Consider the following 15,577-nt stretch of genomic DNA (forward strand, 5'->3'; position numbering starts at 1 on the left):
AAACAAATGAGGGTGACAACTGTTTGATTATAGTCATTATCTTCCTCGACATTTACCCGGAATGGAAGTTAACTAGCACAGAGAAAACTGCACGGCCACCAGCTGTGCGGACTTCTGATGAATGGAGAGTCTGGGCATGGAAAAAAAGAACAGGAATAATATTTAAAACAGAAAAAAGACGCCTCTGTTTCACTGACGATTTATCTTTGAACTGAAGTAGTGCACAAGCATCTGAATTCATTTCCGGTGTAACGGGTCATGTAAAACGAAGGAATTCAATATATTTTTCTTACAAAGCATAAGTATAGTAAGAGGTGATTGACTTATGACTGTTTCATCATGTATGTCATGTTCAACAAAGAATGTTTGTGTTAAAGGGTTAAAAAAAAGATGCAAATGAGCAATGGTCAGACATCGGCAACGCAAAACCATCTCACATTTATAACAGACAGTTTGGTAACAGATTATGATAAAAGATAATGAAGGAAAATCATACTGATGATAGTTGTAGATTTTTCTCTTAAGTTCCCCCCCCCCTCAAATGATTATCTGCCATATACACGGCTAGTAAAAATATATTTTCATTACAGAAAATAAAAGTTTTAGTGTATCGTTTAAAAATAAATGTTATATTCGAAAAAAGCTATGTCAAATAATGAATAAGATATTTTATGAAAGAAAATTATCAAAATTAACTAAGCATCTAATTATAATCACAACGAAAGAAAAGTTTACAAGATACATAAATTTATATTGCAAATATACATAAATTTATATTATAAGTTTATTGCAAATTATATACATATACATATGTATATATATGAGCCGTTTATTTTAAAAATGGGGCAAGTCCATTTTTTGTTATTGCGAGATATTTAAAGGTTTGCGTTTCAATAAATTTAAAAATATTGGTAAGTATTAATAGATATATTTTTTGTATTTTGTGGTACCAGATAATGTAAGTTTGTAATCCAATAGCGTTTACAATGCTGATTAAAAAAATAAGAGTTTTATTATAACTAAATGGACTTGCCTCACTTTCAAAATGAATGAATTATTGTGAACGTACATATAATTGGGAAAATTTCAGTTGCATCAGCCTTTTTTTAATAATAAAAACAAAATACTATTCAAATTTTTATATATATTTAATCATTTGATAAAAAGTGAAACAAAACAAAGAATATTTTTGTAGAAAATATAACATAACAAAAAACAATTCAGTTTTATTAATAATTTCAATGAAATTATACATTTTAAGTTTATACCCAGGTATAATTAAATTGAATTTTTCTCAGGATTTAACATTTTAAAATGTTTATGATGGATGGGAGGTATATATGATAATAAATCCATCATATCCTTGTATTTTTCAGATGTAATAAATCTCCTTTTTTTTTACATAAAAGAAAATTTTATATTTCTGAAATTACTAGGAATTATTTACCTTCCTCGCCGTGTTGACAAATCGATAATTTTAAATTCAAAATCCCGTTCTCTCGAAGTTTTGAACATTTTGTATGGTGCATCCCTCGTAAATCTGATCCAGCATATAGTTAATCAATTCACGGTTTCTCCATCGGTATTTTTCTTTCTTTTTAAAACCGCTTTTTTCAGAGGTTGGGTTGAAAATATTTTTCCACGTTTAATGTCATGTACTAAAAATTTATTATTTTGACAATTTTGTAATACTTTATAATAATCCTGGGGAATATGTAAGGAACTGGTTTCTGGATTGAACAGTTACCGGATAGTTCCACTCCAAAATCACGATAGTTCGGTAGAAATGAATGTCTTGACAATAAAAATTTGTGATCAATGATATTTATTTCGTGGTCACTGGACTGAATAATCGGTGATGGAAGTAAACATTATTATCGACACACAAAATTAAGATATACTTTTTATTATTTACAAAATACTGTACAACCCCCGATTTTCAATATCAAAAATAGATAAATAGAAACACTCTAGATTTCAGATATGATGTCAAACGGCCAAATTTGCATCACCATAGAGCAACCGGAGCTAAATTTGCAGTAATATATTCTGCCAAATATAATTTCAGTCTAAGATGGACTTGCACTACTTTCAAAATAAACAATTTTTCAATACTGTTAAGAGCTAAAACTTCCATCTCCCAAATACTAGAATCTAATTTTTTTTTACTATAAATTTTTTACTCATAAAAAGATCATAACAAGTTTTATCTATAACTGCCATTATCTCCAGTTTTTTCAAAAATGGACTTGCCCCACTTTCAAAATAAATGGCTAATATGTTGGATACAAACAGGCTCCGAACGATAATGTAATAAATTTCAACAGATCTCTCAAATGTCCAGATTCATTTATCTCACGGAGAATTTTGGTTGGGGCCAAAATAGATCACCCAAATTAAGCAAAGTATGCTTACGCCGGGCAGTTACTCAATATTTATGACATCAGAGTCAGGAGAATAGAAAGAAACACTACGAAATGGAATGTGATCAAATTTCATTGTTACTTCATAAAAATAATCCCAAATTTTGCAGGCGAAGACTTTATTTAGAACCCTAAAATTGGATTAGGTAAAAATTTAAGCCATTCTTAATTTTAATAAATTGGAAATTTATGTAGCAGCACTTGCTCTATTGCTCTCGAAGCATTGTAGCGACCTGAAAAAAATATGATCACAAATTGTATAATGGAAATTGAAAGATGTTGAGTTGCTGCCATGCACCGAAACGTAATGAGAGTTTCTGCAAAAGAATTTAAAAAAAAAATTCTACAATTAGAATGGAAAATTTATCAAAAATTCATCACAGCATTTCAGATCATGAGGCATAAATTAAAGGATTTATCCTAAAAAAATGGCTTTAGTTTAACCAAAGCATTTTTTTTTTTGAGAAACCGTTTTTTATAACATTAGAAAAGAAGAAAATGCTACTTGTCATTTAGATGGGATGACTCAGAAAATTTATACGAGTTCTAATTTATAGCCTGGTACATGTTATTTAGATAGAAAGAAAACGCATTGCATACTGATTTGGTTACTTATGAATTCAATTTTAAATAAAAAGAAACTTTCGTTATAAATTTTTAATTTAATTTATTTAAATATATTTTATAAATATTATAAAAAAGGCATTACACATTTTTTCCCCCACATAACAAAATTCAGTTGCGTAAGTTGCTGAATTCATTTCTATCCTCAATTTACAGATAAATTAATTTTTACATTAGAAGTATAATTCATGATTGAAGTCTATTTTTAATTATTATTTTATGATTTAAGTCTGAAATTTTAAAAATAATTAGTATTCTTCAGAAATTTTAAAAATTAATCAGTATGAAATAACAGATTGGTGGCACATATTAAATGACAACTGATTCTTTGAACGTAATTTATTTTTAATATTCAAAGAATTTTGTTTTGATCTGCATTTTTCGAAACAAAAAATAAGTTTTTAATTAGAAATAAAGAAATAGAAAGCAAAACCTTTTACCTCAGGCAAAACATTCCAAACAGTCTTTATAATCACTATCCAATTATTAGTTTAGAGTAAGACAATAAATACAGCTACGATTAACAAGATAAGAAGTACGTTCGGTTAATGACAGAAAAGTAATTATTCCAAATACTCTGAACAATCATTTTGGATTTATGATCAACATACAATGGGACTTCGTTTTTTTTAAACTTTTCTTTGTGACGTTCTGTTCTCTACGAAGTCAAAGAAGCCGACTATTCATAAAACAAATATAAAAGAAAAGGAAAGTGCAGAATGCGGGCCACTAAGAAAGTAAATTTTATAACAGAATATTTGATTTTTTTTGAGATACCAAAAGTTGCGTCTTTTTATGCAAATACCTTTTCTTGTAATGATGTGAATATTTCATTGAACTTATATGAAATATCTTAAATCCGTTTGCGATTTTGTTTCTCAATGAAGCACCATAGAAAAAAAAAAAAACTGAAGAAAAATGAAACACGTAAAGTTTTTAGAAGTAGTTCCGTCTTTGAACTCTGAAATCCTCAATTTTTAATAGACAGTGAAAGTATAACAGTCATTTCGAAATAAAGATGTAATATTCTGCTCAGATTTACCGACAATAAACAAAAAGAATTATGTTATAAATATTTATATTTTTTATGAATAACATTCTCCACGAGATAGCATCAAATAACTTTGGCAAATAAGTGCAAAAAATGGCTATCACAAGAAATGAAAATAAAACAATTTTCATACTCATCAAACTATTGTTTCACTATTAAAAAAAGCAATAAATATCAAAAGAATGAAGCTTTAAAATTGAAAAAAATTACCTCATATAAATATCCAATGAAAGGAAGAAACAAGTTATACATTTTTTTCAATATTTTAATTAAAAATTAAGATTTTATTCATCCCAAACAAAAATGTAAGACTTCAATATCTCACAGCCTAAGGCGTTAGTTATACATGCGATAAAATTATCTGAAATATTTCTTGGAAGATATTGTATTTAAAATGAATTGAAATCTGACAAGCTGCTATCGTCCGCATCATCTGCACTAAAAGAATATTTAAAGGAGTTTGGACCAATTTCATAAAATTTGAAAAATTAAAATATTAAAAGAAAGATCTGTTTTTTGGACACTGAATAACAGACTCATATAAAAGTACTTAATGATAATCATGAAATTTTTCTAGTTAAAACCACAAGTCCTTTTGTTTGACAAGCAATGTAATCACCACATTCATCAATTATCTCATCAAAGGTGGGTCATATATTTTTTTCAGAAACAAAGCTGACTCAATGCAGTTATTTTGTTTTTGTATTTCAAAGAATGAGATCCGTTTTTTTTTTTTTTTTTAATATTTTAACACTATTCTCGATTATCGATTTTTAATTGGGTTAAATGATCCCTTAAAAATAGAATAAACAAAACATCTAGATTTAGGGAAGTTTTTCTTAATTAAAAGCAATGCTTAAAGCAAACTCTAAAATAAATAATTAAGATTTAAATCAAATAACATCGTTATATTACCGGTCATTGCATTCATTCATTGTTAACATTTAAAAACTGTGCGAACTAATGCTAAAAACTAACGAACTAATAAGAAAAACTAATGCGAAAGGTTGTTTAACAAATGCACATTAAACAAACAACAACAACAAAAAATCGGGATATTATTAATTATAAAACAGGTTTACACAGCATAACTGTAAAATGCACTTTTTACAAAGTCAAACAAGAATTTAAAAATAAATATCTTTAAAGGATAAAATTATTATTAATTTTTTTAAATTAAAAGATATATTATCCAGTTCAAGCCTTTTGTAAGTAATCTTTAAAGGCTCTCAAAAGATTAATGTATTATAATTCTGATGACATGATAAGCATTTCCTGAAAGAGCATGCAGATGTTCTCTTGCGTTAAACGGAAGTGATGTCGAATTTTATTATTTTTAATTATTCAGAGTTTGGTGCGAAAATTAATCACTAAGGAGTTCTGATCTTCACAAATTATTTCAATTCACAATCGGTTCTAACCAAAATAGGAAATGAACGAGAAATCTGTACGTGACACAAAAAAGTTTATTTGTATACAAGACTCATTGACTGCCTTTTAATTAGGCAGGAGACAAGTTCTGGTGAGAGCGACACTTTTATTCTAACCCAAATGGATGAAAATGTTAACTGCAATTTATTATGTCGCGCCAATTAGATAAAAAAATAATGCATGAATTAATAATGAAAAAAGAAAATATCAGCGCAATGTATGCTTGCCGTTAAAAAAAAAGAAAAAGATAACAAGAATCAGAATTAACATAGACGGACAAGGTAAGCAGAAAATTATACAAAAAGAATTTCTAAATGAAAATGTAATTAAATGAACGCCAATAACACTCAGTTTTAAAATATAATGATCAATTAATTTAAAATCAATTTGTATCATACCAATTAATTAGCAATTCACTTAATAGCAAAATAGAAGGTCATTGAATTTTATCAAATAGCATTAAAAAAAAAATGGAAAAAGGATGATCATTTCGAATACAAGGAAATGTCATGTTATTTATTATTTAACGATTATTAGAAAAAAAATTACTACAATTTAAACAAAGCAGGAATGGCAGATAAAAATCGACACCCTATCAAGTGACTGATGGAAGAAAAGAATGTATTTTAACCTATCTTACAGCAAAAATTCGATAAAAAAATTAAAATTTCGAATCAAAGGGTTATAAAAATACTGCAACAAAGAACTTCATCAAACTGCATTCAATTGAAACGTGTCAACACTACTAATCAATCCTCACAGTTTAGGTTTATCTCCGTAAATAATCTGAATTCTCAATCTCATTCTGTCCACGGCAGAACCACTACTGTTCTTTCCTACTATCACACATGGTATTGTAATGGGTATACAATTCGCCTACTCATGCCGTGCCTGATTGCAAACAAGTCATGAGATTTTTCCTCTTCTTTTTCTTTTTTATCTTCAAGCGAAACTGATAAAAAAATGGAATGGAAGTTCCATTACGAGGGCAGGAAAATTCTTTATCTTCGAATATGACGTAGAGAATGCGATGTCATTTTGTCCTTATCCTTGATATGCGATTAGATTTGACGATCAAATAATTGAAATAGAAGTCTGTTCTCACATCGCTTTATTCATTCCTATAACGTATTTCCCGCGTTTTCTTTATGTTTTTCTCCCTCTCGACACTTTCACGATTCCCCCCCCCCCCTTTATAACTGCAATGTAAAAACAAACTGACTGCAGTTTTATATTTTTATTAATAATAGTTAGCAATACCTTATTTAAGTATCAAATGCTTTTTAATTATTTATACATGACTGAATACATTAAACTTCAAAAATTATATTACTATTTTTCTCTAAAAATATTATAAAGATTTCGAAAAAAAAAAAAATTTTACATTTTTAAATGAACAGTTTTTTTAAAAAATTCGGAACTGATTCATTGCAACTCATATCAAATTGACTAATATAAATTATCCTGAAGATAGTTTGCAACAATGCAGAATAAATTTTTAAAAAGCTTTTATTAATACAAAAAAAAAAAAAAAAAAAACTTTTTTTTTTTTTTAAATTGTGGTGGTCAAAATAAAAATCGTAAAAGCGTTAAGTGAAGATTAAAAAAAAAAAACTTTAAACTGAAATCGTTATCACATTTATAATTAATCTTAATTTTAATATAATTGATTTTGTTTGTTTGTTTGTTTCTTCAGTTTTTTTAAAAATAAAATTTGGTATCAAGTATTTAAAGTTTAGTTTCTGCCAGACAGGGCAAAAAATAATGAATGGATTGCAGGAAATATGAAAAATTTCAGATTTATGAATAAGCCTCAAATGACATCTTACATTAACTATGACATTTTACATCTATAGTGTCGAAAGATACTTTACATTACACTAACCATTTTAAGTATTGACTACGTTTCCAATTTTTTTTTCTGCCTAAAATATCATGAAAAAATATCTTTAAGGGGAAAAAATCTCTAAAAAAAATCTTAAAAGGTAGATTTATTTCTCTTGAAGTACCACGTTTCTTATTAGTCTTAGCTGAAATACGGTAACAAAAAGCTGATTAATATCTACGCGGATTTTTAAATGAATTCCTTTCAAAATTAAATTTCACAGATTTGATCAAAGCAGGATAAAAAGCACCGATGTATAATATTATTTATATTTACTAATCAGAAGAAATTCAGATTTACCAGCGAAAAATCATCATCACTGAAACTACGGTGCTGACTCGAGAGTGGGTGGATCAAACCACCGCCGGCGTCATTAAATGGGAATTTTCAAAATAGATTTTTGATAAGACATCTTTCTCACAAACGCAATCTGTTTGTAATGAATTTTTTTTAAAGATGGCAGCGGCTCCCTTTGAATTCATTTGTATCGCGAGGGGTGGAAAACTGGAAGCGATATCCAAGAATTAGCCAAGACACGTTCCCTCTTGAAAAAATGACTCTTTTTAGAAATAGTATTTACATTTCAGAAATAGCATTTGTGTTTATTCTATAGTTACAGAAAATTCTTTCGATTTGCATTTCAACCCTTTAGGGCTTCTCGGAATCATAAAATTTCAATATTATTTATTTCATGTAAATTTTTGTATTTAATTTTTTCGAAATCTAACATTTACTAACATAACAATCTATCTATGAAAAAAAGTGTAGGTCGTTTGGGTCGAAGCTGTTAGTTAAAAATTGAAGTGAGTGAAAAAATGAATTTGAATTTGTCATATAATATTTATAAATGAATTTTTACTGCCCAAGAAAGAAATTTATATGCGTGGCAATATTTATTCAATTTGGGCAAATATATCCGATTTCTTTTACATATGTCTTTTATTCATTGCTCTAAAATTTTATGAGCGTACCCGCTATTATTTCATTTCAACATTTAAAAGCTGTTGGTAATGAAAGCTTTTACGATTCTAGAAGTTTAAAGGATGTTTGCGAAAAATGGTACAAAGTGATACATTTTTTAAATTAAAATTTAAACAATAAATTACAAAAAGCTAGGTGCAAAAAGTTATAACAAATGACCTATAGTAAACTAAATTAATCTTGAATATCTAGGTGCTAAAAATTAATTTACCAAGACAGATCTTAAAATAAACAAATAAAAAGAATTTTCTTTATATGATTTTAAAAATTGTAAAAATACTTCAACTGAAACAGAATGAATGGGTAAATAATGCCTAAGATATAAAATAAAATTTTTCTTCGTCTTCCACCTTTCTCTCCCCAATATCATTAATTGACTTTTAGCTTTAAAACATTATACGCAAAGTTACTTCTTATATACCTTCCTCCTGACATCTTCGGTATGCTATCGCAAAATTAAATGTAGATGCTTTCAACAATTAAATTCCAAAGTCGTATAAATCAAGAAAAATTTAATTTTACATTTAGAAAGCTAATTTTTTAAAAGCTAGATTGGTTTTTTTTTCTACGACAGCTATAAAGAAATTAAATTTTTAAATAAAAAAAAAACTGATCACCAGAAATATATTTATATTAAAGACTTTTACATATAAAATAATTTCTTTGGTCAAAATAATTAAACTTTAAAATAAAATAATCCAAAATAATTCCCTAAAATTTTATTCTGTCACCAAATATATACAATCTCATTTTTTTTAATTAAAAAAAATTTTTAATATTGCTTGTTTATAATATTTAAGTCACCCAAAAGTGTTTAAGATATCTAAATAATTCTAAATTAGCACAATTATAATTATGACTGATCAACATCGAATGATATGGAGTTATGAAATTATATTGAGTATGCAAATAATTTACGAATATGGCTTTGACATCTGAATTCAAACAATAAGCTAACTGTCTCATTAAAACGGTAAATATTCTAGCACGACTTAATCACAATTCATGAAAAAAATAAATAAATAAATAAACGTATTGACAGAATTATCTAAGATGAAATGAAGGTTTGGAGTCAGTAAGTTGATCTGATTTCATTAAAAATGTCGACGCAAACCAAGTCACATAATGATGACTAGAATAAATGATTTCTTAATTGAATGAAATTAAAAATGAAATAAAAAAAAACCTTGACGAATGCGATTTTATCGCTGCAAACAACCGTCATGCTATCCATCAGCACAGCTGAAGGCTAGAACACGGATTGTTCTATCTTTCATTCCCTAATGAAGGTTTGCCATTTTTGTTTCACTCTTCTTATTTAATAGCGCATTTTTTCCCCGGATCATGTTGAAATCGGCTTCGATATATTTACGGAAACAAGCAAATTCACTGGAACATAGAGATACATGAAATGAAAATTTATCTTTCAAGAATTAACAAGCATTAATCAAAATAATTTTATGATTTAAAAGCGCAGCTTTAATGATGGTAAGCAAGAAAAGGGGCAGGGAAGAAAAGAGTAGACTAGAGTAGATAATGAAACTCAAAATGCAAATTTAAAAGAATTATAATGAGTCGAAAGGATACACCCTGAAATCAAAATCGTTTTAACATAAAATGATGAGCAGAATTTTTTCAATATTTTAGTATAAGTGATTGATGAACATAAGTTAATTAGATCTAACAAAATACATAAACAATAAAGAATTGCTGAGACATAGAATTTTCTTACTATGCCGGACGGAATGCTTTGTCATTAATAGTATTCAAAATATTTAATTTTTTCCAGCATAATAAGGTTTTATCTTTTGCTTTTTCATTTTTATTATATAAAAAGTCTAACATGGAAACATTCTTGACTTATCGAACTTCACGGCAGAAAAGACTTTGAATTCAAAACCAATGCTTTATAATTTTCACAAAAGAAGAAAGAAAATCAAGGTAAAAATTCATTACGCTTTTCAAATCAAAATCAAAATGCAATTATTATTTCATTGAAAGGTAAACTTTTCCTCGATTTTTCAAAAACAAAACTTGAGCAGACTGAAAATATCGTTTGCGTAGGCAGTTTTATTAGCTGTATCATATTACTATTTGAAGTAGATGATAAATATTTTTTTTTGTTAAATTCTTTCGAATGATAAAGTTTTAAGTATGAAATCATTTAGGACCGGAGAATTTTTATAAGTTTGAATGAACATTAAAATAATTTTATATTTATTTTTAAATACAAGTTTGCATACCGCTCATAAATATTAGGGAATATTTCAAAATGAATAGGTGATAAAAAAATAAAAAAAGATATGATTTTTTTTTGTTAACCAAGAATATCAGAATGTCAAACTGCAAAACATAACCTTGATGTTTTTGTTTAATAGAAAATCAAATGCCCCTTTTTTTTATTAGTTTACATCCATTTTAAAATGTCCTTTAATTTTCATGAGCAGTGTATTTAATAATTATTTTTCTACTAGTAAATAAAAAAATCAACTTTTTTTTTTATATATTTCAGATGAATATAACCCCCATCGTAGTTTTTCTAGTATAGTCCCAATTCTTAAATTTTCAGTAGACCGCCATCCAAAAACATGCATTGAATTATAAATGGCCATGTAACAAAGATCGTTGGGTATTCACGCGAAGAGGCTCAAGCTATACGAATGAGATGAGTCGCCTAATTCCAAAAGAATCATGATCACCTCTTCAAGTGCAATCAAGGCAGCCGAAAATAAAATTAGATCTTTCCTACGAAGCTTGACCTTCGCCGGAAATGGAACCCGAGGGCCACTTCAATTCACTGCGAAGATCGTCGTGACGTTAAACGAACGCATCTGAAGACGAAGCATCTCTTCTCAATAAATTTGCAAAGTACCTCATTAACAGGTTCCACGACAAATTTCGCATCAATTATTTGTCATCGTTGTTTCTTGTTCTCTTTTTCTTCCGTTTCCACGGTCTCGGTTTTTTCAAATGTAATGTGAACCCGGAAAGCTCGCTCGTCTCATTTCAAATGAATTTCTCGTATTAGTGATTACAATTTGTTTCGCAATTGACATTTCTATAGAAACATTAAGGTAAAATCGATATTTCAGTGTGAATTTGTGTCAATTAGAATAGTCGCGATTTTGAAAACAGAGCAAAGAATTTCGAAATTTAAAAAGATATAACACACACATCCGATTTCAACATTTCGCATCTTTATAGAGATGAGATTCTGTTTTATTGCGACAGAAGTTGACAAACAAGCAAGGCTATTAACCTTCTAACAATGTAATTTGAGTAGCTTTTGAATACCCTTTTACTTGGTATGTACTTTGGAAGTCACAATATTTCGCCCAGATAATTAATTATAAACTTCCGAACAATTATAACGGTACAAGCGGAAAAACGCTAAAATAGGAAGAATTTTTCAGACGAAGCTCACCTCAAAGACAATACATACATTCATTATTAAATATAATTTAAAACTACAAAAATACAAGCTACTTGAGTAAATTTAACATAGTTCCAAAAATATGAATAATCTGCATCAACAATCAAACAAAAGTAGATTCAGATCCATTATGGTATCGTAATTTTCTCTAAATAAGAGGCAGCATCATTTTTTTAAAAATATAAAAAAGGAAAATTTAATTTGTTTTATTTTGCATAAATATTCATAAAGAAATAAATCTAATAAATGTTAAATAATGTTCAGAAATAAGCAGCATCTGGAATTTCACTATTTTAAGATTATTTCAATATTTAACAGGAAATATCTTTTTACAGGACAATTCACAGTGAAACAAGAATCTAAAGAGATCTATTCGCCCTTTAATAAAAGCCAGATGGCAACACCGCAAAAATTCATAAATAAAAAACATTAAATATTTTCAGCAAATAAAATTCAAAAATCCCTTTATTATCATTCGCAATTACTTTTACCAGCATGCAACTAGCTATAACAAAATCTAGCTATAGCTATATAATCATGAGCTATAACAAAAAATTTGGCCAATTATTTAAAATAAAAATGAGAAGACGCCAATTCAAAAGTTAATTCGAAGACATCAGTTTTCGCAGAACATATATTTCTTTGCAGTTTTTCTTGCACTCCTTGCATCTGTTTTTAATTTGGAGAAATGCTTTATGTTTAATGCTTTCCCACAGGTTACTAGACTCGAATAAACAACGTCTGGTATAACACAAAAGAGAAATTAAGAAAAATAAACACCAGTTGATTGTAGGTCTAATTGTTTTTAAAACTATCACGAAATAATTTAATAGAAGAAAAATGTTCAAAAACCCAAATAGACATTTGCATCTAAATATAAACGGAAAAATGAGCACACGAGAACGAAATTAGACACACTTCGAATATATTTAGTAGTAAATTCAAAACTTTTAATGAGAGGGCTTCAATCAGCGGCTGATTTTAGCGGTCCTAGATAATGCGCGGAATAAGGCTTCATTTTTAATAATTAAATGAATTAGCCAATTTAATTACAAATTTCAATACATTTTAAACTTAATCAACATGCTAATGACATTTTATTTGTTTTATTAACTTGAGAAAATCTATTTTTTACTATAACCCATGACTGCATATTTAATATTTGTACACAATATTATTTAAGCAGACTGTTTTTTTTTATAAATACTATAATAATGAAGTGAATGTAATGAAACAGATAGAAGCCTAATCAATTTTATTTGACAAAATGCTCATATTAATCTAATATTTTATCATTTATAGAATTTCCATTCTTTAGAAATCTATTTATTGACAATTAGGCTAACAATATTTTTTAGACTGACCTGCCTCCATCTCCCCCCTCTTAGAAATCCTAAACAGTAGTCAGCGGAAATCCGTCATTCGGCTTTATAAGTGATGCGCAGTTTTATTGGTTTCACCAATACGAGTTTTTAAAAAAATGGCTAAAAAAGAATGATAATAAACACAAAACTGTTTTAACTGCTTAATCGACTTCAAGCCTGGAGATATAAATACACAAGTCCCCAAGAGCGAATCCCTTAAATTAACCACATATGGCTTGAGTGAATTTCTTCCAAAGAGCGGGAAATGAAAACGTGATTGCATATGAGTGGAATTCAGTTCCAATTTTAATAAGATATTAAACTTTTGCTATGGATACTTCAATAGCTTATAGCAACTACAAAATTGAAAAACGAATACCTTTTCCCCTGTCTCTCAAATAAAACAATGATGAATAATAATAAAAAATAATAGGTCTAATGAATAAAAGGATCAAGAGAAAGCTAAAAAAAAGCAAACAAACAAACAAACAAAAATGCGAAGAAAGCCCTGAAAAAAAAAACTTAAATGATTTTTTTTCTTACCTGCAGATTTATTGCTGGAAACTAATTACTTTAATTATGCAAAATAAAATGTCAGTGTCATTTCAAATTTATACCTAAAATCGAATGCTGCTCTTTTATAGAGAACGGTTGGAATGATATTGCATCAATCAGTTGCATTATTAACACATTCTGTTACACCAATAAATGAGTACTTCAACAATACTTGCATACATCATTGTTTTCATAACTTAATAGAGACAGGACGTATGAAATCACAGATAAGAGATTACGCAAACAAGTTTAAGTCATTGAAGAAATGAGTATTAATGCATGAATTATTACAGTACGAAAAAAATTTCACTTCAAAGAATATTATTTCAAAATAGAGAATATAGTTAAATTGATATAAAAAAATCGCTTGCCTTCTAAAACATTGATATACATCAGCACACTATTTTTTTAAAAAAAATTAACTTTTTTAAATATAAAAATTAATCAGAATGAATGAAAAGAATGAGTCCAGTTTCCTTATAATAACTGAATTTTTGACGATATAGAAATCAGTAAACTCAATTCATATAATCTTCAAACATAAATCTTTTCAATAAAAAAATTACCTTTAGATAGATTTAAAATTTATTAAAAGAATAATATCTCTCAAGATAGATTTCCTCTTTTATTTATACTAAATAAATACAATTAACAATTTAACTTTATTAACTATTATATCCATATTTTAATTCTATAGAGTTAACAAGATGTCAAAAATAAAACATTTTAATTCAAATACTGTTTTAATGAGTGAAATTTTAAATTGCAGGAGTTCATCAATAATATATTTGTCTTATCCTTTTTTTTTGTTATATTTTTCTAATTCATAAAACGAAACCAATTTAATATATATTATTCGGAATTAATATAAAAAATTTCTCATCATTCATTTAAAATATTACATTTTATATTTTATAATAATTTCAAAGGTGTTTTAGCCTTTGGATATTTGTTATTAGATCAAAAAATAAATAAAACTGTAAAGTTTAGTTCTGATGAAATTAAAAACAAACAAAGCAAGGAATAACTTTTAATTTAAATTCAATCTAACGTAAACAAGTTACCTGATTGAAAATATTGAAATTATATTTCCCTGAATTCGCACAGCTCCAGGCCGTTCCAGTTTATAAATAAACACTCGATATCAGAGACAGCTGCAAACCGCGGTTCTTCACACTCGAGAAAAAACGCGCGCACACTCACACAACAAAAATAAAGGACACTGCAAGTAGCACAAACATAATCACAGTAGCAGGTACTTACTGTAATTGCCAGGCAAACTCCGATTTGAAGTTTGTGATCTCCTGGAAATGATGGATTTGTTTATTTGTAACACTTATTGAAAATCCTAAGAAGATAATCCAGAGGTGTTCGTGACGGTCGAACGCTTGATCCAAGTTATTATTAACCGCGCGTGTTGAGAAAGGAAGCACTTGTGACATGAGGAAGGGAATTGTGGAGTAACGTCGGTCTCTGCCCCACAGGGTGAAGAGGTGACCGATGAAAATTTTAATGCTGGCGCCATCTGTTGGAAAATATTAAAACTTATTAAGAAATTCGAATATTGTGAAATATAATTAACTATTCAACAGAATGTAAAAGATAAACTTCGCTCAATGTAACATGATAAGCCTGAAAATAGTGATACTAAAACTTCTATACAATGTTGTGCTGTTTCAAAAATTATTTTGTTGCAAAAAAAAAAAAAAAAATTGGAAGTAGTGTTAAAAACATGTATGAAATCAATACATTTTCGCAAAACTTTTAATATGTTTCAAGGTATCCGTAACAGCTTAAAATTTTCCCACAAAATATTTCATTTACTGTATT

General features: G+C 27.9%; 1 protein-coding gene across 3 annotated transcripts in view; it reads right to left on the minus strand.

The window, feature by feature from the left end:
- Positions 1 to 15,206, minus strand: part of LOC129954801 (serine-rich adhesin for platelets-like) — a 117,750-nt gene extending 102,544 nt beyond the window's left edge. The window contains exon 1 of one of the 3 annotated variants that reach the window (XM_056068171.1): positions 15,011 to 15,206. The gene's annotated coding sequence lies outside the window, so the exon portion shown is untranslated. Of the gene's footprint in view, positions 1 to 13,735; positions 13,772 to 14,811; positions 14,917 to 15,010 lie in introns of those variants that run through there. The other 2 variants (XM_056068172.1, XM_056068173.1) reach the window with 2 other exon arrangements.
- Between the last annotated feature and the right edge of the window lie 371 nt (positions 15,207 to 15,577).

This window comes from Argiope bruennichi, chromosome 2, assembly GCF_947563725.1.
Source record: "Argiope bruennichi chromosome 2, qqArgBrue1.1, whole genome shotgun sequence".
Taxonomy (NCBI): Eukaryota; Metazoa; Arthropoda; class Arachnida; order Araneae; family Araneidae; genus Argiope; species Argiope bruennichi.